Below are 24,234 nucleotides of genomic sequence, written 5' to 3'. Positions count from 1 at the left end.
TGTAACTCTGTGTTTTTGTCAGACTGCTTTGCTTTATCTTGGCCAGGTCGCAGTTGTAAATGAGACTTTTTCTCAACTGGCCTACCTGGTTAAATAAAGGTGAAATAAAAAATGAAAATGTGCCGGCTAAATGGCGTTTGTTGTTGAATTGCTACATTTAAATACGAGTTACTATATTATTCTTCATTAGGCCTACATGTACATTAAAGTATTAGTTGCAGTTATCACTATGACAATGAACACACCCTGAAAGCACTGAATGGTCTGAACCAGTATCTGTGTGTTAGAGACCTCATGAATGGTCTGAACCAGTATCTGTGTGTTAGAGACTTCATGAATGGTCTGAACCAGTATCTGTGTGTTGGAGACCTCATGGATGGTCTGAACCAGTATCTGTGTGTTGGAGACCTCATGGATGGTCTTGTGTTACCACCTTATTAATAGACAGTGTGTAGTAGGCTAGATTGTGTTGATTGGTTAATTGACAGGTGTTGGACTGTACATAAACAGTAAACTTTCCTCTATTGTGGATATTTATTTATTTTATTTTACCTTTATTTAACTAGGCAAGTCAGTTAAGAACAAATTCTTATTTTCAATGACGTGGGTTAACTGCCTGTTCAGGGGCCGAACAACAGATTTGTACCTTTGTTAGCTTGGGGGTTTGAACTTGCAACCTTCCGGTTACTAGTCCAACGCTCTAACCACTAGGCTACCCTGCCGCCCCAGATACTCAAACATTTTATAGTTAGGCTATGTAGCCTAATGTTTATCATTACATTTATACTTGTTTACTTTTATGCTCTATAAATTGACAGTAGGGAAGTAAAGCGGAAGTCCATCACTTCCGTTGTTTGGCTGTGCCCATAGCAATGTTCAAAAATGAGGTGGATAAGCCTGTGCACAAAACAGCATCTCTAACATTGATCCTGTAGATTGTTAAAGGGATTGAGTGCTTGGTTTAGGCCTACTCTGTGCTACAATGGGTGGATGCAAAAGCTACTGTACTTTTCATTTTCATTAAAGCACTGACCTTTGTCACGGAGGTTAAAACACTGAGCTCCAATTCCAAAATATACATATTAATAATAGTAATCTTAAGGTCAAGGATTGATAATCCTTCAGCGAAGTCAATTCTTGAACATTAAATTAAACTCTCAGGATATTGGGGGTCTCTTGATGATTTTCGATGGTAAGTCAAAGGTTATTGAACCCTGTCAGTCCTGAATGGAAATGCAAAGCATTAAATCATGGTACTGAGCAGCTAAATTAAGTATCTTTAGGCTAGGCTAATGCTACACTGCAGTAAAATGTTATTGTGGAGAGAGTGAATGGGTCTGTGTTGTGGGTTAGGTTGTCCTTGAATTCTGTGTATGAATCTACTAGCTGAAGGTGAAACACTCCATGAAACTGCAATGATAAGTGGTGTCTCAATAGCAATCGCAAAATGCAGGTAAGCACAGTGAATGCAACATCTTTGGGCAATTTTCCTTGGTTCAAAAATGAGTAGGTCCTATTCACCCACGCTTCTCTTACCAATGATCTGCAGGATTTAAAAGCATAAAGCTAAAAGTTGGCAGACAGAATTGCAGTACAGACCCTTTTTGGTTCCAGGTAGGACCCTCTAGGGAAATGCTTCTATATGGAACCCAGGCAGGGTTCTGCCTGGAACCAAAAAGCGTTCTACCTGAACCAAAAAGTGTTCTCCTACGACAGCTGAAGAACCCTTTCTTCTAAGAGTGTATGTCGTCAATGTTCCCCAGCTCTGCTATAAGAGGAGAACTTTACTCCTTATTGGAAATAAGGTCAAAGTACTCATCTGTTCTGCAATTCTGTCTGCCAACTTTTAGCTTTATGCTTTTAAAGCCTGCAGATCATTGGTAAGAGAAGCGTGGGTGAATAGGACTTACTCACCTATTCAAAAAGGGTTCTTCAAAGGGTTCTCCGATGGGGACAGCACCTTTTTTTTTCTAAGAGTGAATAGTAGTATATTAGGGCACTTGTCCTAATAGGTAGTTGATGCACTTCTCCTGTGGTGTAATTGTGATGTTTTACTGCTGGACAGAACCACTTGTCTAAAGCTGCTGAATACTTAAAGAATATAGCGATATCACAGACCACTTCAGTAGAGCAATGGCATGCTAAACATTTCAGTAGAACAATGGCATGCTAAACATTTCAGTAGAACAATGGCATGCTAAACATTTCAGTAGAACAATGGCATGCTAAACATTTCAGTAGAACAATGGCATGCTAAACATTTCTGTAGAACAATGGCATGCTAAACATTTCAGTAGAACAATGGCATGCTAAACATTTCCGTAGAACAATGGCATGGCAGACATTTCAGTAGAACAATGGCATGCTAAACATTTCAGTAGCAATGGCATGCTAAACACTTCAGTAGAACAATGGCATGGCAGACATTTCAGTAGAACACTGGCATGGCATCCTTTTTCACATTTGCAGAAATTAAAAATAGATGAGAACAGATTCCATGGGTTGTCATTTCAGTCCTTGGGCTACTGTGAATTTCATGAGGTGTTTTGTTCAAATAAAGCTTAAATGTGATTATGCAATTGCTCTGTAGACAGCTTAGTAGTGATATGAGTACTGTTTCTATTCTGTTTCATGTGTACACCTGTTGATTGAGTTATGGTTTAGTTTAGTTCCCCTGTGCCTCAGTTATAACATGTATGGATGAGAATATGTATTTTCCAATTCTGATTCATTAAGCGACTAATGTATAACCATATCTGTGATACCATGATACTGTACTTTGAGCCATTTTGATTTAGAAAGCGGAGTACATTTCAGTGCAATTGAACTGATAAGATAAAATGGGATAATATCAATAATTAACTGAAATCTGATGATTTGACTTGATTTTTTCATAAAAGATTGAACACCGAGCCAAAACATTAAAAGGGGTTGCTATCTCTTTGCACCCGAAGTTTCCAATTACAGATGAAAATAGATTAAGCCAATTAAATAGATGAAAACCTGTTACAAAACGATACAGGGTCAGTTACAAAACAACGATTATTGGAATGAAATACTTCTTCTTCTGTACGTTATATATCGAGATGTTAGCAGCGAACATATTTCAAGGTGTCTTTCCTGTAAAGAATGGGCTCTGGAGACGTTTGACATGCCTTGGAAGGATCAAGTCCAGCCCAGTGTAGAGAGAGAGTCCCCCTTGTTAAGGAAATGGAAGGTTCCGGGGTCTCTCACACTAATGGTGTGGTGCGTCACTATTAGAACAGCACACCGTGACCTTGGGTGAATACCAATGGGATGCTGCCAGGTCCTTGAAGGAGGCAGAGCCATCGGCAGACAAACACACACACATAAACAAGAATGTGCAGGCACACACACACACACACACACACACACACACACACACACACACACACACACACACACACACACACACACACACACACACACACACACACACACACACACACACACACACACACACACACACACACACACACACACACACACACACACACACACACACACACAAACAGCCAATTAGAGGGGCCCCTCTCTCCCAGTCATGCATTCATACAGTATCTGATTAGGAGAACAGTGCTACTGCATCAAGGCCCAGCCAAGCACAAAACACACTCCTCTGAGACTCCTGTTTTTTCTCCTGATATCCTTATTTAATATGTCAATTAAAAGGCTTTATTGTGATGCTAACCATGAGACCGTAAGGAGTGTATAGTGAGGAAGAAGGGAGGCAGAGAAGAGATACATTTTATACTGTTTAATTCGGTCGGCAGATTGGTTACTTTTATTATAGGCTTTGTTCAATTCCCTTCACAAATTCTCAAAGGTCCATAGGAGATTTTTCCCTTTTAATTGAGTGATGGCACTAACACAAAAATCATCTGCTTGGTTTTGGCCCCTAGAAGACTTTAACAAATTGAAGAGGGCTGCTGCAAATCAAGCAATTGGAAAACTAAGGTTGCATAGTTTTTTACATTATGCCTGTCTGGAGTGGCGTGCCTGGGATTGTGTACTTATGAATTAATGTAACTTCCTTGAGTTGCCCAAGACTGTACCATTGTGCCATGAGTGGCACAGCTGCCTCTGAGTCCACTCAACCACATCACCTGGCAGGCAGGTGGTATGTCTGAAACACAATCATGAACACCACAACCACGGTACTGTACCACTACGCACGCTACATGCTGACATTCTTACAATTTGCATAAGACAAAGATTCATCTGAATTTCGAAGAAAATGTAGAGGACTGCAAACTAACCAAATGTTGTACTACTTTACTACTGATCATCAAACTATCCATAGGGAATTATAATAAAATGAGAGGAGAACTTCCATACATTGTATTATTTCACTTCTTCTCTGACCTCATATCCAAGGTAAATCAACCCTATTAAGCCATTTAGCTGTAACCATAATTACTCATTTGAATGGAAGTGGGGGAGAGCATGTTGTGGTGTGTCGGGGGGGGGGGGGGGTGCTCAATGACAACCTTGTAGTTCATAAAGAGCAATTAGCCCCATCTGACTTGGCTAATTAAGGAAGAAGATTGATGAGAGAGAGAAACAGCACATTATGTAGGGAGTGTGGTGGTAGTGACAGGGAAGGTGGACGACAGTAAGAAGGCTGACCGCAAGACTGTTATTACCCACACTAATGCCCTGCTACTGTAGACTGGCATTGATCATTGTCTGAAGACAGTTTATTACTGCTAATGTATTGTGGTGCTACTGTGTTTACAACAAAGAGCAAATATACCAACAGGGTTGGGGAGTAATTGATCACATGTAATCTGCTACATGTAATCCGATTACAAATGATTATTTTTACTGTAATCTGTTACATATTGTAATCAGATTACAGATACTTTTGAAAAAACATAATGATTGCTTCTTGGATATCCTTTAAATTCAGAAAGGATGTTTGCGGAAAAATACATGACAGCTTTCTGTTTTCTCAATGACATTGTAACGATTGTCGTCGGGAGAAGGAGAAGAGGACCAAAGTGCAGCGTGGTACGTATTCATAATAATTTTAATAAAGATGAATACTGAACAAAAACAACAAACCGACAAACGAACAGTTCTCTAAGGTGCAACAAAAAAACTAAACAGAAAATAACTACTCCCAACCCATAGTGGGAGAACAGGCTGCCTAAGTATGGTTCTCAATCAGAGACAACGATAGCCAGCTGCCTCTGATTGGGAACCATACCAGGCCAAACACATAGAAATAGAAAACATAGAACACAAAACATATAATGTCCACCCCAACTCACGCCCTGACCAAACTAAAATAGAGACATAAAAAAGGAACTAAGGTCAGGACGTGACAGACATTCAATTCAGCATTGAAAAAAGGCACAAATGTATATTGGTTCCACCTGAGAGCGTCTGACCACAAGTCAGAAACCACCATGATGGTGCACTAAATGCCTTTGGTGGATCCTTTTTGTATTATTCTAATGCCTCTTAAGAATGTAATCGAAAAGCAATCAGATTACTTTACTGAGTTTGGGTAATCAAAAGTGTCACGTTCGTTGAAAGGAGTGGACCAAGGCGCAGCGTGAATAGAGTTTCACATGGTTTTAATAAATCGAAACTCAGCAAAACAAAAAAGCTCAAACGAAATGTGACGCTACTGGTGCACACAGGCAACTATCCGTAGACAAGATCCCACGAAATACAAAGGGGAAATGGCTGCCTAAATATAATCCCCAATCAGAGACAACGATAAACAGCTGTCTCTGATTGGGAACCATATCAGGCCAACATAGAAATACAAAAAACCTACATGACCCACCCAAGTCACTATCACGCCCCAACCAACACAGAGAATAGACAGCTTACTATGGTCAGGGCGTGACAAAAAGATTACGTTACTGATTACAATTTTTGACAGGTAACTAGTAACAGTAACGAATTACATTTAGAAAGTAACCTACCCAACCCTGCATACCAACATACAATAAATAGTTAGTATGATTGATTAAAAAAACTCAGTTCACTACAGTACTTGATAATAAGCTGTTCATGGGATCGATGTGTCACATGCTCAATTCTTGCATAGTGCCCATCTCAGTAAGTGTACTGTTGAAGACTTTACACCACTGTGCACATAGTGCATAATATAACACATGACAGAGAGAGACACAGCTGCATGTGAGCTCACACATTTTTCAACATGTTTTTTACAAAAATAAAGATTTGGAGTTAGATAGACTTGGATTTTTTGGCAGGGACATATACAGGATGCTACCCTCCACAGCATAACCTTCACTCCCAATCAAAACTCCAAACCTACAACCTAATTTTGGACAAAATTACCTGGAAGGATTAATATACCAAGGACACCATCCAACCTGGAACTGAGACAGACCAGACAGACCAGACACAACTTCAATTAGCACTGAGGTGTGAAGTGAGAGGTGTTGAAGCCTTTGACCCCAACAAATGGCAGGCTACCTCACCCAAATCCAGAGGCTGTGAACTTACAATGGCTAGCCCCAAGCCGTTGTCATGACGTTGGCCTGGTGGGTAGGTTTATGACAATCATAAATACCTCTTCACCCCTTTTTCCTCTCTACCCTACTGAGGTTACATTTTCAAAATCCCTTGGTTAACATAGAGATTCTGGGAACATCAGAATGTGGGGGGAAATTAACTATATTCTGGTAATCCGAACAATTGAACGTATGCGGTGGTACTTAATGAATATGATGTCAGTTCGGTTGTCATCTGAGGCATTCTCATCAATGATAAGATGACAAACTCTACAGTGGAAAGTCTACACATCAGACTTATCGGATTCACATGGAATTGTTGTTCAATTTAAATGTTTGAATATGAAATTATTTGTGATGGGATGAAATGGGATTTGTGAGATGTGGGTTTTCATAAGATATTGCTGCTCACTCAGTGGCCCGCCCACGTGAAGAGACAGAGGTTGTAAACTATGACACACACCCCTTTTCTCCCTTCCTATATAAAGCCTTGACGACAATAGAACTTCCTGTTCCGATGAGGTAGGATGACAGTCCTATGTCAGAATGGTTGAGATAATAACTACAGAACGAAGCCAACATCAGCATGAGCTTTGTTTGCGAATGTTATGAACTTTGAACTCTTATTCACGACAGAAGTGATACCTCCTAGCCGCTGAGTTAGCGAATGCAGCTGCAAACGCAGGTTAGGAAGGAACAGACAGAGTATCCCATCTACCACACAACGTAACCAATTGACCACCAGAGACATTATTCAAAGGACAAAGGACTCGGTTTTGCAAAACGGCCTTCCATCTACCACCAACCTACTGAAGCGCAGCTCAGAGTAAATATTTATTGCATTTTCCTTTTCCAAATGGACGGTAATTTAGAATGCACAAGATACTGTATTTACGATAGCATAGCTTCGCCTTTGTTCCTGTCTTCCCGCTCTTTCACTCAACCCAGCCCCTTTTCCTTTGTGTAAGTCATGACGTTGTATTAGTTAATGTGACCACTGTTGTTCATCGAATGATTAAAAGTTTCTAATTGCGTGATTAACTGAACCAAGCAATTATTAACTCATTAACCTGGGGCACCATGGGAAAAATAGTTTTTATTGAGTTTCTATTTCCCAAATTCACTCAGAGAATATCAGAATGTCGATTTTACAACAACCGCTAATTAACCAGTTGCCTCTACCAATCTCGTTCTGAACGTCGTATAGCCCGTGAATCTGCATGGACCCGGGTCTCACCAATGAGTTTGTACCACACCAATCTTAGTTTAATATTTATTTACTAAAGAGCTAAAATGATGATAAAAGATACACATAGACAAAACACATTATAGGCTATTGATTAGAACTTAGTATAACGGGCCAACACACTATGGAGCGTGTTACCCACGATGGGGATTTCAACAGAGAGAGAAAAAAGAAAGTACACAAGAAAAATATAAGTTTGGGTGACTTTGTCAGCTATGCTATTCTAACCCTAGTCTTGCCCCAAACTGCCGCTTTTATGGGTCAGAATATAATGATGTAATTACGTGAGGATGATCTCCGAGGATTCTCTGCGTAGGCCTTCAGCTGTTCGATGATGCCCTACTCCGGCGCACCTCTCCGAGAGTCCTCCCGATGTCAGTGTCCTTTTTGGCTTAGGAGCCTGTTCCCTCAACCTTTGCTCTGGAAGGGGTCTTCTGAGGACAGACAGTTCTGTAGCTCAGAGCTCACAGCATAGGAATGAAACCCTTTAGATACCACAATTCAATGGGAGATGGAGGCTAGGTGGTTCGACTTGAATTCACCCGCTTAGACACAGCTACTCATCTGTAGCTTGGGTAGAAAAGGATTTCTTTGTCCTCAAACTTGCGTTACGTTCTGGGTTCGTTGACCTTTTAGACCTTGCTGCAGCTGGGGTCACGTAGTCTTTCTGTAAATTCTATACTCACAGGTTTTATACTCTTGGGTCGGAAGTGGGCGTAACCGCCTTTAGGGCAATTCTCTGGGCGTACCAAGTTAACCTGTTGCGACGAGCAATCCCGTATCCGGGATCCTATTTATAGCCTCAAGCTCATTACCATAACGCAACGTTAACCTGTTGCCTCTACTTGGGACGCTTGCGTCCCAACTAGAGCTCTGGAAATGCAAATGCGCTACGCTAAATGCTAATAGTATTAGTTAAAACTCAAAAGTTCATTAAAATACACATGCAGGGTATCAAATTAAAGCTACACTCGTTGTGAATCCAGGTAACAAGTCCGATTTTTAAAATGCTTTTCGGCGACAGCATGAGAAGCTATTATCTGATAGCATGCACCAATACACTACAACAGAAAAGCACAGCAGGGGACGTAAACAAAATAATTAGCATTTCGGCGTTACACAAACCGCACAATAAAATAGAAAACAGTCATTACCTTTCACCATCTTCTTTGTTGGCACTCCTAGATGTCCCATAAACACTATTGGGTCTTTATTTCGATTAAATCGGGCCATATAAAGCCAAGATATCGTTATATGTAGACTGTGTGATAAACGAAAAAAACAGCGATTTCACAACGTAACGTCATTTTTTAAAATTCAAAAAGTAGACGATAAACTTTCACAAAACACTTCGAAATACGTTTGTAATGCTACTTTAGGTATTAGTAAACGTTAATAAGCGATAAAAATCATCCGTAGGCGATGTAAATATCATTAGCTGTCGTCTTGGAAAAAATTTCAGGAGAGAGCTCTTCCGGAATGATCTGGGCGGAGACCGGAGGTAAGCGGTGCCCCTCTTTCGGTTCAACCAAGAATCAAAGATGATTAAATTCACAAGATACTCGACAACATGGGGATGCTGTGGGAGTTGAATGCTCGGTCTTATCTAATTCGGCTCACTGTTAACAATTGCTGGAAGTGGCGCAAGGATATTTATTTCCATTTTCTGTGATCAGGTTTTCCTGCGCTTTCCGATGTAACGCACGTTATGTAATAGCCACAGTCGTGATTTAACCAGTTTTAAAAACGTCCGAGGGTTTCCTATCCACACATTCTAACCATATGAACGTACTATATTCCTGGCATGAGTAGCAGGGCGCTGAAATGTTGCGCGATTTTTAACAAAATGTTTTAAAAAGTAGAGGGTCGACTGAAGAGGTTAACTATTCATGAAAATCGCAAATGAAATGAAATAAATATATTAGCTCTCAAGCTTAGCCTTTTGTTAACAACACTGTCATCAAAACGGAGCGATTTGTCCTACACAAATAATATTTTTGTAAAAACTGAACAGGTAAAGGTAAATTATTTTATTTGAATGCTTTTCTTGTTTTTGTGAAAATGTTGCATGCTGAATGCTAGGCTAAATGCTATGCTAGGCTATCAAATACTCTTACACAAATGCTTGTTTAGCTATGGTTCAAAAGCATATTTTGAAAATCTGAGATGACAGTGTTGTTAACAAAAGGCTAAGCTTGAGAGCAAATATATTTATTTCATTTCATTTGCGATTTTCATGAATAGTTAACGTTGCGTTATGCTAATGAGCTTGCCTAGAGAATTACACTCCTGGATACAGGTTTTTTTCGTAGCCAAACGTGATGAACAAAACGGAGCGATTTGTCCTACACAAATCATCTTTTTGGAAAAACTGAACATTTGCTATCTAACTGAGAGTCTCCTCATTGAAAACATCTGAAGTTCTTCAAAGGTAAATGATTTTATTTGAATGCTTTTCTTGTTTTTGTGAAAACGTTGCATGCTGAATGCTATGCTAAATGCTACGCTAAATGCTACGCTAGCTATCAATAATCTTACACAAATGCTTGTTTTGCTATGGTTGAAAAGCATATTTTGAAAATCTGAGATGACAGTGTTGTTAACAAAAGGCTAAGCTTGAGAACTAGCATATTTATTTCATTTCATTTGCGATTTTCATGAATAGTTAACGTTGCGTTATGGTAATGAGCTTGAGGCTGTATTCACGATCCCGGATCTGGGATGGCTAGAATCAAGAGGTTAAGCCTGGCATTCAGCATGCAACATTTTCACAAAAACAAGAAAAGCATTCAAATAAAATCATTTACCTTTGAAGAACTTCAGATGTTTTTAATGAGGAGACTCTCAGTTAGATAGCAAATGTTCAGTTTTTCCAAAAAGATTATTGGGGGAGTGGCAATCTTTACCAAGGATCACTTTCAGTGTTTGGTTGTCTCCACCAACTCTATCCCCAAACAATTTAATTTGCTGGTTTTAAACATTAAACGTTCAAATAGCTCTTTGTTGACTGTTGCTGGGTGTCATCGTCCTCTAGCAGCCTGTACCCTACCTGCCCTAAGATGTCTCCTGGCCCTTTACACTAAGTCTGAATTTGTCCTGCTATGTGACCTGACCAAGTCCCAAAGCAATGGGACTCCCTAAATCTTTCTTAGATTATTACCAATCCCACATGGTATGACTCCTAACACCCAGAAAAGGTTACTCTCCTCAATGTTATCCTCACAAATAATCAGTCTGGTGTTTTCTGTAATGACCTTAATGATCACTGTTTTGCAGCCTGCATTCGTAATGGCTGCTCAGTGAAACGACCTGTCCTGATTTGTCATAGACACTTGCCAAAAAACTTTCATGAACTGGCCTCTGTAAATTGATCCCCTCTGTTGAAGATGCTTGGACCTTCTTTTTTGATATTTTCACTGATATTGTTAACAAACACGCCCCCATAAAAAAAATGAGAATTAAAAACAGGTTCAGCGCCTGGTTCGATCGTGATCTTGCAGAATTACTCCACCTCAGAATTGCATTTGGTGAAAGGCTCAGAACACGAATAATCAGGCTGACTGGCTCTCGTTCAGGCAAATGAGAAATAAGTGCACGCAGGCTATCCGGAAGGCAAAAGTTAGTTACTTTAAGAAGCAGTTCTCTCTCTATGGGTCTAACCCCAAGAAGTTCTGGAAAACGGTTAAAGACCTGGAGAATGAACCCTCCTACTCACAGCTGCCCATGTCCCTTAAAGTTGAGGATGTGCTTATTACTGACAAGAAGCACATGGCTAAGCTCTTTAATCACCACTTAACCTCTTGCTTCTACTTGGGACGCTTGCGTCCCAACTAGAGCTCTGGAAATGCAAATGCGCTACGCTAAATGCTAATAGTATTAGTTAAAACTCAAAAGTTCATTAAAATACACATGCAGGGTATCAAATTAAAGCTACACTCGTTGTGAATCCAGGCAACAAGTCAGATTTTTAAAATGCTTTTCGGCGACAGCATGAGAAGCTATTATCTGATAGCATGCACCAATACACTACAACACAAAAGCACAGCAGGGGACGTAAACAAAATAATTAGCATTTCGGCGTTACACAAACCGCACAATAAAATAGAAAACAGTCATTACCTTTCACCATCTTCTTTGTTGGCACTCCTAGATGTCCCATAAACACTATTGGGTCTTTATTTCGATTAAATCGGGCCATATAAAGCCAAGATATCGTTATATGTAGACTGTGTGATAAACGAAAAAAACAGCGATTTCACAACGTAACGTCATTTTTTAAAATTCAAAAAGTAGACGATAAACTTTCACAAAACACTTCGAAATACGTTTGTAATGCTACTTTAGGTATTAGTAAACGTTAATAAGCGATAAAAATCATCCTTAGGCGATGTAAAAATCATTAGCTGTCGTCTTGGAAAAAATTTCAGGAGAGAGCTCTTCCGGAATGATCTGGGCGGAGACCGGAGGTAAGTGGTGCCCCTGTTTCGGTTCAACCAAGAATCAAAGATGATTCAATTCACAAGACTCTAGACAACATGGGGATGCTGTGGGAGTTGAATGCTCAGTCTTATCTAATTCGGCTCACTGTTAACAATTGCTGGAAGTGGCACAAGGATATTTATTTCCATTTTCTGTGATCAGGTTTTCCTGCGCTTTCCGATGTAACGCACGTTATGTTATAGCCACAGTCGTGATTTAACCAGTTTTAAAAACGTCCGAGGGTTTCCTATCCACACATTCTAACCATATGAACGTACTATATTCCTGGCATGAGTAGCAGGGTGCTGAAATGTTGCGCGATTTTTAACAAAATGTTCAAAAAAGTAAAGGGTAGGAGCAACAGGTTAATTAAGTCAGGATTCCTATTTGACTCAGCCATGCCTCCTTGTCCGTCCAACATTTCCTCATCTCCCACGCCTTCTAATGCGACTAGCCCCTGTGCTCCTCCCTCTTTTTCTCCCTACAGGCGGTCACTGAGTCCGAGATGCTAAAGGAGCTCCTTAAACTTGACCCCCAAAAAACATCTGGGTCAGATGGTTTAAACCCTTTCTTCTTTAAGGTTGCTGCCCCTATAATCAACAAGCCTATCTCTGACCTTTTTAACCTGTCTCTCCTCTCTGGGGAGGTCCCCATTGCTTGGAAGGCAGTCACGGTTCATCCTTTATTTAAAAGGGGAGATCAAGCTGATCCTAACTGTTATAGACCTATTTCTATTTGCCCTGTTTATCAAAAGTGTTGGAAAACTTGTCAATAATCAACTGACTGGCTTTCTTGATGTCTATAGTATTCTCTCTGGTATGCAATCTGATTTCTGCTCAGGTTATGGATGTGTCACTGCAACCTTAAAGGTCCTTAATGTTGTCACCATTGGCCTTGATTCTAAGCAGTGTTGTGCTGCTAGTTTTATTGATTTGGCCAAAGCTTTTGAAACGGTAGACCATTCCATTCTTGTGGGCCGGCTAAGGAATATTGGTGTCTCTGAGGCCTGGTTTGATAACTACCTCTCGAAGAGTGCAGTGTATAAAGTCAGAACATCTGTTGTCTCAGCCACTGCCTGTCACCAAGGGTGTACCCCAAGGCTCGATCTTAGGCCCCATGCTCTTCTCAATTTACATCAACAACATTGCTCAGGCAATAGGAAGCTCTCTCATCCATGTATATGCCGATGATACAGTCTTATACTCAGCTGGCCTCTCCCCGGATTTTGTGTTAAACGCTCTTCAATAAAGCTTTCTTACTCTCCAACAAGCTTTCTCTGCCCTTAACCTTGTTCTGAACACCTCCAAAACAAAGGTAATGTGGTTTGGTAAGAAGAATGCCCCTCTTCCCACAGGTGTGATTACTACCTCTGAGGGTGTAGAGCTTGAGGTAATCACCTCATACAAGTACTTGGGAGTATAGCTAGATGGTGCACTGTCCTCCTCTGAGCACATATCAAAGCTGCAGGCTGAAGTTAAATCTAGTTAAATCTAGACTTGGTTTCCTCTATTGTAATCGCTCCTCTTTCACCCCAGCTGCCAAACTAACCCTGATTCAGATGACCATCCTACCCTGCTAGATTATGGACACGTAATTTATAGGTCGACAGGTAAGGGTGCTCTCGAGCGGCCAGATGTTCTTTACCATTCAGCCATCAGATTGGACACCAATGCTCCTTATAGGACACATCACTGCACTCTATACTCCAATGTAAACTCGTCATCTCTAAATACCCGTCGCAAGACCCACTGGTTGATGCTTATTTACAAAATCCTCTTAGGCCTCACTCCCCGCTATCTGAGATATCTACTACTCTTTATGTAGTGCTGTGCCTTGTGTTTTGTCCTATATTTTAATTTAATGTATTTGTATTTTTAATCCCAGCCCCCGTCCCTGCAGGCCTTTTGCCAGGCCGTCATTGTAAATAAGAATTTGTTCTTAACTGACTTGCCTAGTTAAATAAAGGTAAAAAAATAATAATATTAAAACACAGTGAACATAACATCTCCAACAGCTTCTGCACAATGGAATGGAATCTAATTTGATTAGACCTATTATTGTTCGCCTTTCAGCGCTGAAAGGGGGCTAGACTTAAAGAAGAACAGCACAGGCGAACCTTAATCACAAGTTTCAGTGAAGCAGTCTGTCATTGATACACAGTGTAAACACCATATTAATTTCAACATGAAAAATATCATACATTCATCTATAACAGTCATTCCATGTAAAGACATGTATTCAGGACTAACAGCCTTTCTCCATTTAAAACCTCTACGGGATCGGTGTCCCTATACAGGGACGGTTGTTGCTAATGTGACTAGAATGACGTTGTAAGTCACATCCAACTTTCCAGGACATAGACATGTCTTTTATGTGCAGAAAGCTTCAATTCTTGTTAATCTAACTGCACTATCCAATTTACAGTAGCTATTACAGTGAAAAAAATACCATGCTATTGTTTGAGGAGAGTGCACAACAACAAAAAACTGTTATCACGGAAACTGGTTTGATACATTCACCTCTGAAGGTAAATAATGTACTTACATTCAGTACTCTTGCTCTGATTTGTCATCCGGAGGGTCCAAGAGATAAGAAATCTATCATGGTTTTGTTTTATAAAATCCATTTTTATATTAAATTGTAGGAACTGTTTCAGGTCCTGAGCTACAGGCAGTTAGATTTGGGTATGTCATTTTAGGCGAAAATTGAAAAAAAGGGTACGATCTTTAAGAGGTTCATGGGCTTTCCAATCTTCTCAGCCTATGATTTATACATGTGTCACAATAGCAGGCAACATTCTCTCACGTTGCTATTGTAATAATAGCCCAACACTGATAGAGCCTGCATGCATCTAAAGGATGCAAACCCCTACTGTCTGTCATACAATAGTCTTTGTGGTAACACTTGACCTGCTTCTTTGTTTCAGAGGTGTTCTTGGTGCATGACGGTAATCTGATGAAATGTGTTTAATATTGTTTATACACTTCTCAAAGGCACTGGCTTTATTGCAGCTGAACTCAACAGAAGGCATGCCGTTAGAGCTGCTGGCAGGAATATTAAGTGAACCAGTCGTAGCAATATGGATTATAAATGAGGTTATTTTGCACTGCAGAGCTCTGCAAACCGACGCAAAGACTTCTCTCTTTGTAATAAATCATTTCCATTCAGACAGCCTTGTACACTTAAGGCATTGTTTAATACTATCTGCAAAGAGGAGAGAAAGGAGAGAAAACATTGCAGAAAAGGTGTTATGGTAGGGAATGGATGATGTGATTATGAAAGATGGAATATACACTGATTATACCAAACCTGCACAGACTGAACAGATGAATCCACATGAATGCTATGATCCATTATTGATGTCACTTGTTACAGGGCAACTAGCGGCCTGCAGCCTCCCTTTGTAGGCCCGTGGAACTCAGTTGGGGTCTCAACTTACAAGGTGCAATTTATACATTTGGTTGTGCATCAACATTCACTCAATTAGCCCATGTCAGCATTTATTTTTCTTCTGTTGGTATGTTAGTCTAGCAGCCAACTATCTAAACTTGTAGTAAGCATGGTCAAATTACCGACCGGGGTGGGCCCATTGATCATCAGTTATCATATTAAGAACTGCAACAAAAAAAAAATTGAGGGGGGGTTGCCAGGCACACTGGTTTGTGTTAAGAACTGCATCACTGCTGGCTTTTTCACGCTCACCAGTTTCCTGTGTGTCAAGAATGGTCCAACACCCAAAGGAATCCAGGCAACTTCACACAACTGTAGGAAGGAAGCATTGGAGTCATGAAGCCTCCCTGTGGAACGCTTTCGACACCTTGTAGTGTCCGTGCCCTGACGAATTGATGATTTTCTGGGGTGCAACTCAACATTAGGAAGGTGTGTTTGTATACTCAGTGTATTTGATTTATTGATGATAATAAACTTGCAGGAAAATGTTGCATAGTGTCACGGGAGTCATAACAGAAAAGGAATCTGGAGAGAAATCCCTCGCAAACCGTAAATGTAGCAGAGTAAGAGTTTCTGGAATAGCATTTTCGTCCCTCTCCCACCCCTTTTCAATAAAACAACATGAAAATGCAATTTATTTGTCAGTGCTGCTTGTGAGATAAATATTTTGTCAGAGAACCTGAGATGCCGAGGCCAAAAGACGAAGTGACATTTTTCTCTCAACAAACCTTCTCATCCTATGCAGTAGTGTATTGTTGCTAGAAATAAGCCTGAAGGTTAGAATAACTTCTATATTTTTTACACAAAAAAACACCTTTATTTATACAGGTAAGTCAATTAAGACGCATTTCTTCTTCTTCTTCTTCTTCTTCTTCTTCTTCTTATGACCTGTCATTCATCATGCTATGATTGTTGATGTACATTGTTATAGTCTTTTGTTGTAATACCCACTCATGTTCCTAGTCTTTGGAGCAGACCACAGAAGTGGTGGAAAGTGTTTAACTGTAGCTAGACAGGAACAAGGCCACATTATGTTGTAAGGTTTATTGAATAAACCCCTTTCACTGTGTTTTGTTTGTCTCTGCACAAAGTTGAGCAGCCACTAAAATATGTCATGCAGACTAGATAAAATGGCGTACTGTCTTTCTATCTATACCTGCAGCATTAAATCAGATACACCACAAAATACTAATGTCTTATGCATAAAATATCAATGTCTTATAACTTGGGAAGCCTTGAGTGATTCATAGAATCATCATGGATAAAGCTGCTATACAGTAGCATAACACTTTTATGATTAGACAGGTTAGCACAGATCTTGTAGAGTATGGTGAGGATGATTTCCAATGTTCATTGTTATCAGGGATCCTTAGGATGTCCCTACCCCATTGAAGTTGAAGGTAAGGGTTAAGGTTAGGGTTAGCCTTAGGGTTAGGTCAGGGTTAAGGTTAGGGTTAGGTTTTAGGGTAGGGACGTCCCGAGGATGAAAAGCACTAACCGAATTCTAATTGCTCTAATACCCGGGAGATGAGATTTGCACAATGCTGCATTGTGGGAAATTAAAGTTGGCATCAAAAGTGCCTCCTCTGTTGAACAGGAGCCCAAATCAGTAGGATATAGCACAAGTGAAGCATTAGGGCTTGGTGGCTCATTATTCTCACAGCGCTACACTACCTCCTCTTACAGTATCTCTCCATATCGCTCCATGCAGTGTGATATACTCCAACAGCAATACAGAGACAGATATGAGTGAGCCGCAATGCAGACCCCACTGACTATGACTAGCGTCATGATCAAGAATATCTACTGCTGTCGTATGTTCTAGACCTACATGCACTGGTGTATGAAATGTAATTGCATGCAATTTGACATTGTTTGAATACAGCGTTCGTTTTTCAGTGATATCGGCTGAGACATTTCTTGTTGTGTTGAATGAATGGTAGAAAGAATGACAGGATGGTAATGCAGAATTATGCAAGGCTACAGTGTAAGTGTACAAGAGTTTTATAAAACATGTGGAATTCAATTATCAGTTGTACAGTATATATGCAAATTGCTCTAACAGTGATAGTTATTTTAAAAGACATTACAAAGGGGTATTAAAAAACAATTACAATAAATACTGGTACTCTGATTATTACAAAATCTCCAAGGCAGTCAAGAGTAATATTGTTTAATCATTAGCTGTTTTTTAAACAGTTGTGATATTGTTGTACCATTTGGTGACATGAGAATGTCCTCTTCTACGTCTTATGAAACATACCCTTTTCAAGTTCTTTCTTTTGAGGAAGGTTTTCTCTCCATATTAAATTCTCTCACAATCAATATAAAATTGCTCCATTTCTCAGAGCAGACAAACCTTTAGTGCAATATATGGCTATATCTCTCACTAAAAGAGAATACAACCCTTAATTTAGACAGCAATAAAACCAATGGGCTTAGAGAAACTGATTCTTTCCAGGACATTAATCATGAAAATTTAATGGATATCAAATATTTAATACAGTAGAATGTACAACTTGTATTACTATGGCTTTCTTCAAATCGATCATGTAGGGGGGAAATCCATAATTAAAATGATGCTAGCTAGAACAAATCATTAAGATGTATTTTTTTCCTTCTCCCTCCTTCAGAAATGTTAAATATACAGATATACCCTGCTAGTGATGTATAGGCTATTAAAGGCTGAAATAAATGATTACCGTTTCTTACATAAATGACTGCTTCATTATATTAGAGATGTAAAAGTATGCAATATTTCAAGTACAATTGGGCCTCAGTTTTGGCCTCTGAAACATTTATTATGTTTAGAGAAAATGTTAATATTGGAATTGAAATAGGCTACATAAAATCTCTCATATTAGGTCTAATTGATACGGAGTAATATCAGGCCAAACAGAAACTTATTTTCCCTTGTTGTTTTATTCCTGCAACCATCAATTAAGTTCAGTCTTACTTCCATATTACAAAAGGATTCATTGTCCATATTTCTAACTCTTACAGTATAAGGACTCAACAATCTCTCTACTGCTATCGATTGGTGATGTCTGCACATAATGTTTTCGTCATTCATCTCAAAACATGTTGTTCTTCATCGCTCACTAGAGCCACAGAGCATGGCTTGAGATTTGTGTGGTGAAAATGGCCTCTGAACCTTGGAAACCCAGATTAATAGCAGCACATACAGTAGATGAGGACACTGTGAAACTGGTAGCAGCTCTAAAACAGTATTATAACCCGTCGACCAGCTGTCAAATTAGTTTTTTTTTAAATTAATTTATTTCACCTTTATTTAACCAGGTAGGCAAGTTGAGAACAAGTTCTCATTTACAATTGCGACCTGGCCAAGAAAAAGCAAAGCAGTTCGACACATACAACAACACAGAGTTACACATGGAGTAAAACCAACATACAGTCAATAATACAGTAGAAACAAGTCTATATACGATGTGAGCAAATGAGGTGAGATAAGGGAGGTAAAGGCAAAACAAGGGCCATGGTGGCAAAGTAAATATAATATAGCAAGTAAAACACTGGAATGGTAGATTTGCAGTGGAAGAATGTGCAAAGTAGAAATAAAAAATAATAGTTACCATGAGTGTCAGATAAACTGACACGTGTCAACCAGTATACTTACTAATTCCACACATACACACAAGCACACATCTCTCTCTCTCTCTTTCTCTCTCTCTCTCTCTCTCTCTCTCTCTCTCTCTGTCTCTGACTGAATGTGTAGAATTAGAACAATATTCAAAATTCTTAAAGTTGGCCCAACTCTCTAGATACATGGCTCTGGCCCAATCAACCTACTAGCTCATTCGTAATCTCATACAGTACATCGTTCATGATACTACATACAGTAGTATGCTATCGCCTGATTCTGACCTGCTGCCATGTTGTGGCAGGTCAAGGGTTAAAACATCACTTCTCAGATTCAGTGTGGATCCATAGGATCCCTAGGATCTATAGTATAGAGACTGGCTCCAATCAGGTCTGATAACGCAACATATTAAAAAACGATGGGAGGCCTGTGTGTGTGTGTGACAGATTTATCACTTTGTGTGTGAAACCTATCAATGTCCATTAATCTGTACCTCGAGCTCGGACTACACTCCAATGTCACTTGACAGAATCCCCCCTTCAGTAGTAGAATATATCATGTTGTGATCAAGGGTCTATCTATCTATCTATCTATCTATCTATCTATCTATCTATCTATCTATCTATCTATCTATCTATCTATCTATCTATCTATCTATCTGTCTGATCTATAACTTGTCATATGGCCCAAGATTTAATGAAGGAATCAAGGTGGCTCTTGTCTTGGTAGACGTGGAGGTGACTATTACAGTAACATTGGAGTACAGAGAGCCATACCTTCCCCTCTGGCCCTGTGATACTGTAGGAACTTAGGCCAATCCCCTCCATTCATCCACAGATACCTTTCCCCCTCCTTCCATCTCAGTGGCTTTGCTCCATCTTTGATCACCTGACGTACTCCTGAAAGTCCAACACTTCAAACAGAGAGAGAGGAGGATTCCAAGCTAGTGTATCAGGGCAAGGTTTTCATGTTTCCATGTGAGCAGCAGCAGCAGCTATTTTTGTCCTCCTTCCATCATATGATTGATTAAATAAGAGAGATCAATAATTGTAATTACTGTAAATAATGTATTATATATTGTGCTGCCTGTGTTTTGGGATCTGAGTGTCATTGCCGCTTCAAGACAGAGTGCAGCTATTCTGTGTAATTAGTGTGGACAGATTCCCTCACATTTTAGGCACGCAGAGCAGTTTGGAGGCAATTAATAATGTAGCAGGACTATAAAGGCATCATATAATGAGTGTATGATGGATTTATTAAACAGCTACCAGTGTATAATTGTTTTCACCATACTACTGTGTTCTTCATAAGCATTGAAAGATTTTTAGGCCTGTGTAATTCCAACTATGAAACTAACAAATCTTGGCAGTGGAAAGGGATGTAGAGATGTACTGTAAGCATATGTACAGTTTTGCCCTATGAAATATTATGTTGAGTATAAATGACAAATGGCAAAAAATTCCGGATCATGGAATTTTGCCATATTTGTTCCTTCAAACCAGCTACTATACAGTACAGGGTATCAACAATGCATAGAGGCGGAGTACAATAAACCCTAAACCTGTGCCCAAAGATGTTGACATATGAAGCAGTGAAGAGGTGAGTCCTTGGAGCAGTCAGAGTTTCACAGTCCAGAGTGGTAAAGTGGTCTGCAGTGTTTTACTGATTCACCGTACCCTTCTGCATCATTTATAAATGTTTACCCAGCACTAAATATGCTCCAGCACTGCTGTTTAGGAGCCTAACATCAGTGCAGTGGATGAGAGGGCTCCTGTAACATGAACCCAAAGTTCACTATAACATTAATAATGTAAGGACACAAACAGATTGTTATAGGACACACACGCACTCACGGATTTAAGGCCGTTGGAGTCATTCTAAATCTATGGAATGACTGAACCCAAAGACGCAGTTAGTCTTTGGGTTCAGTTTCTCACAGAGATGCTGTGTTGGTCCATAGATTTAGAATGACTAGAATGTTCTAGAGATTTTATTTCTATGTCTTGGCCAACACTCGTCTTCTAGAACGCTCAGTGCTGCTGCACGTGACCTTTGTTCCTGGCAACAGACATCTGGTTTTAACGTGAGGAGAGACCATGCAATGATCACTCAGTGTTGACGTGCCTGATAGTACCCTCACTTTAGGCTGGCTTGTTCAACAAACCCCCATATAGTTACAAACGATGGATATGATATGCTAAGCTACCCCTACCTGTTTACAATACCAGTTTGTTTTTGTAGAAGAGGATTTGTTCATCAATGACTAAGTACTGACTAATGTTGAACAAATGAAAAAGTGTATTGGATTCTGTATTGGCCATGGTGCAGAGATAGGTAACATTTGCAAAAATACCCTAAAGACCAATGTAACAACAACAAAAAAATGACATTACAATACAACACAAAATGCATAAGGGGTATACATTTGCAAGTACTGTAGATCCCTTAACTATTTAAAAGTAGTGGTTACATAAACATTTGACTGGCTATGGCTGTGATGTGGTTGTTGATCTACCTTAGTTGAATGCCCTGACTGTAAGTCGCTCTGGATGAGAAAGTCTGCTAAATAAACAAAATGTAAACAATCTGTATTTTAATCAAATGTGGCCTTATTTGGGGGCTGTGCTCATTAGAATAATGCCTAGTGTGCTTTGCAAGTGTTCACGTTTACATTTACAATTACATTTTGGTTATTTAGTAAATGCTCTTATCACCCCATAGTGCCACAGACTTATGATACCAATGAAGCAAATTTAGGGTGAAAGAGAGCCAAAAAATTGTGAATCACTATTCAAAGTTGTAAAGAAAAGTATTTTGTTACAAAATAGAGTACATTGGATTGTAGCGCCAGTGAAATAAAAATGACAAAATACTCAAAAGTAATAGAAATACGTATTGCAAATATATGTAACATAGATAAATAAATACTACCCATCTCTGCACGGTGCCATCCCAATTATGTATATAAATGTATGTCTAGTTCCATAAGCATTGGGATATTGTTTCAACAAGGATTAGAGCTAAAATAGAGTAGGCTAGGAAAGCTACCTGCAGTCCTCCAGGAAGGTGTTCCCCGGTGACTAGATTTCATCTTCCTTAAAAGGAGCCATTAAGCTGTAGTGACAGAGAAATGAATCCACTCTAGTGGCGGGAACAGCTTCTCATCGCCAATCATTAGGTTAACACTCCATAATCACCCCTTCATGCTGTGTGTTCATCAGCTTGTCTCTCCCTCTCTCTCTTTGTGTACTGGTGCTTATTATTCTGCTACAATGTGTAAAGCACAATGCTAAAGACAGCTAGCTACCTCGAATCTCTCTCTCTCTCTATACGCCGCTGCCTGCTATCGTATCGGAGAGGCAGGCCACTATCACCGGGCCAGGATGGAGGAAATTGCTCCATAAAACAAAAATAATACCCAATAAAACAGGAGAGCAAATGGCATTTACAACATAAAACTGAAAGTACACCAGTAAACACACAGTTATTTCTCCAGTTTAATCCAAATTGCAACCTTGTAGTTTTGTTCTGCATATCTTTCTGAAGTTTCGAGGCCTTGGCTCAGCTGTATATTACAATGAGGTATTTGAGTTCTTAAACTAAATGGTATTCAATGAAACACCTTGTCATGTCAAAAGTCCATGATAGTGGCAGGCAGGCAGGCAGGCAGGCAGGCAGGCAGGCAGGCAGGCAGGGAGGGAGGGAGGCAGGCAGGCAGGCAGGCAGGCAGGCAGGCAGGCAGGCAGGCAGGCAGGCAGGCAGGCAGGCAGGCAGGCAGGCAGGCAGGGAGGGAGGGAGGGAGGGAGGGAGGGAGGCAGGCAGGCAGGCAGGCAGGCAGGCAGGCAGGGAGGGAGGCAGGTAGGGAGGGAGGCAGGCAGGCAGGCAGGCAGGCAGGCAGGGAGGGAGGCAGGCAGGAAGGCAGGCAGGCAGGCAGGCAGGCAGGCAGGCAGGCAGGCAGGCAGGCAGGGTTGAATAATTCCAAAGGCTTTTCTGAGATGATAGAGAGAGAAAGCTAAACCACTTGGTGTTCCTGTTTGTGGCTTTAAAGATTCTCCTCCAATGGAACAATCTGTCTTCATTGAACCCCTGACTTGATGAGGCAACCGGAGAGGTAATTAAGGTTGAAATGTTGCCTAGCTGAGCTCCGCAGCACTGCACAGCCCACGCTGCTTTCAGACAGTAACAAGCTACAACAACAAAATACATCTTCAAGTTATGGCCAATCATCTCTTGTTTTCATGTCTCGCCAACTTGCAAATTCTATTTGATCCAGGAACAGCCTTAAAGGATTAAGACTTCTTTATAGATTCTGAGATTGTCTACAGATGAATAATAATAAAATGTTCTTCTACAATATCAAACAGTATTTTTACAACAAGGATACAAAATAATGTTTACAATATAGGGCAAACATTTCATACACTGTTAATGTAATTCTGAGAAGAGGATACATTTCATCTGGATTTGGATTCTAATCCTTTACTTCATTATGACTCTTCATGACTTATTGTTGGTATCAGTCACACCAAGTCAGTAATGTAGAGTGGAATACATTAATAGGAATTGGAATGCTTTTCTTGCAACATGTTGTTACTATAATGGCCGCTAAATAAGGAATGAAGCTCAGTGGTCCTTATACAATAAGATTGTTATAGAGTAGATTAATGGTTATCATGATCAATAATGGATGCAGTTTCTGAGTTTTGTTATTTCCTCTCTATTATCAGCTTTGTTAGCAACATGATGACCATACAGTAGCTTTGATGACAATATTTTTCAATTTGAAATGTTTAATGTGCATGTTTAAAACACACATTTTGTCCTGAAAGGTAATCAGTGGTGAACCAACATGTCGTTGTGATTACACTGGCCATAGATCTGTGAACATCTTATGTTAGGCTATGTGTCACTCTAGTTGTTCTTTACTTACGTTGTTG

Source organism: Oncorhynchus nerka, linkage group LG28 (genome assembly GCF_034236695.1).
Source record: "Oncorhynchus nerka isolate Pitt River linkage group LG28, Oner_Uvic_2.0, whole genome shotgun sequence".
NCBI lineage: Eukaryota > Metazoa > Chordata > Actinopteri > Salmoniformes > Salmonidae > Oncorhynchus > Oncorhynchus nerka.
The sequence above is the reverse complement of the archived record's forward strand: the minus strand, read 5'-3'. Positions refer to the sequence as shown.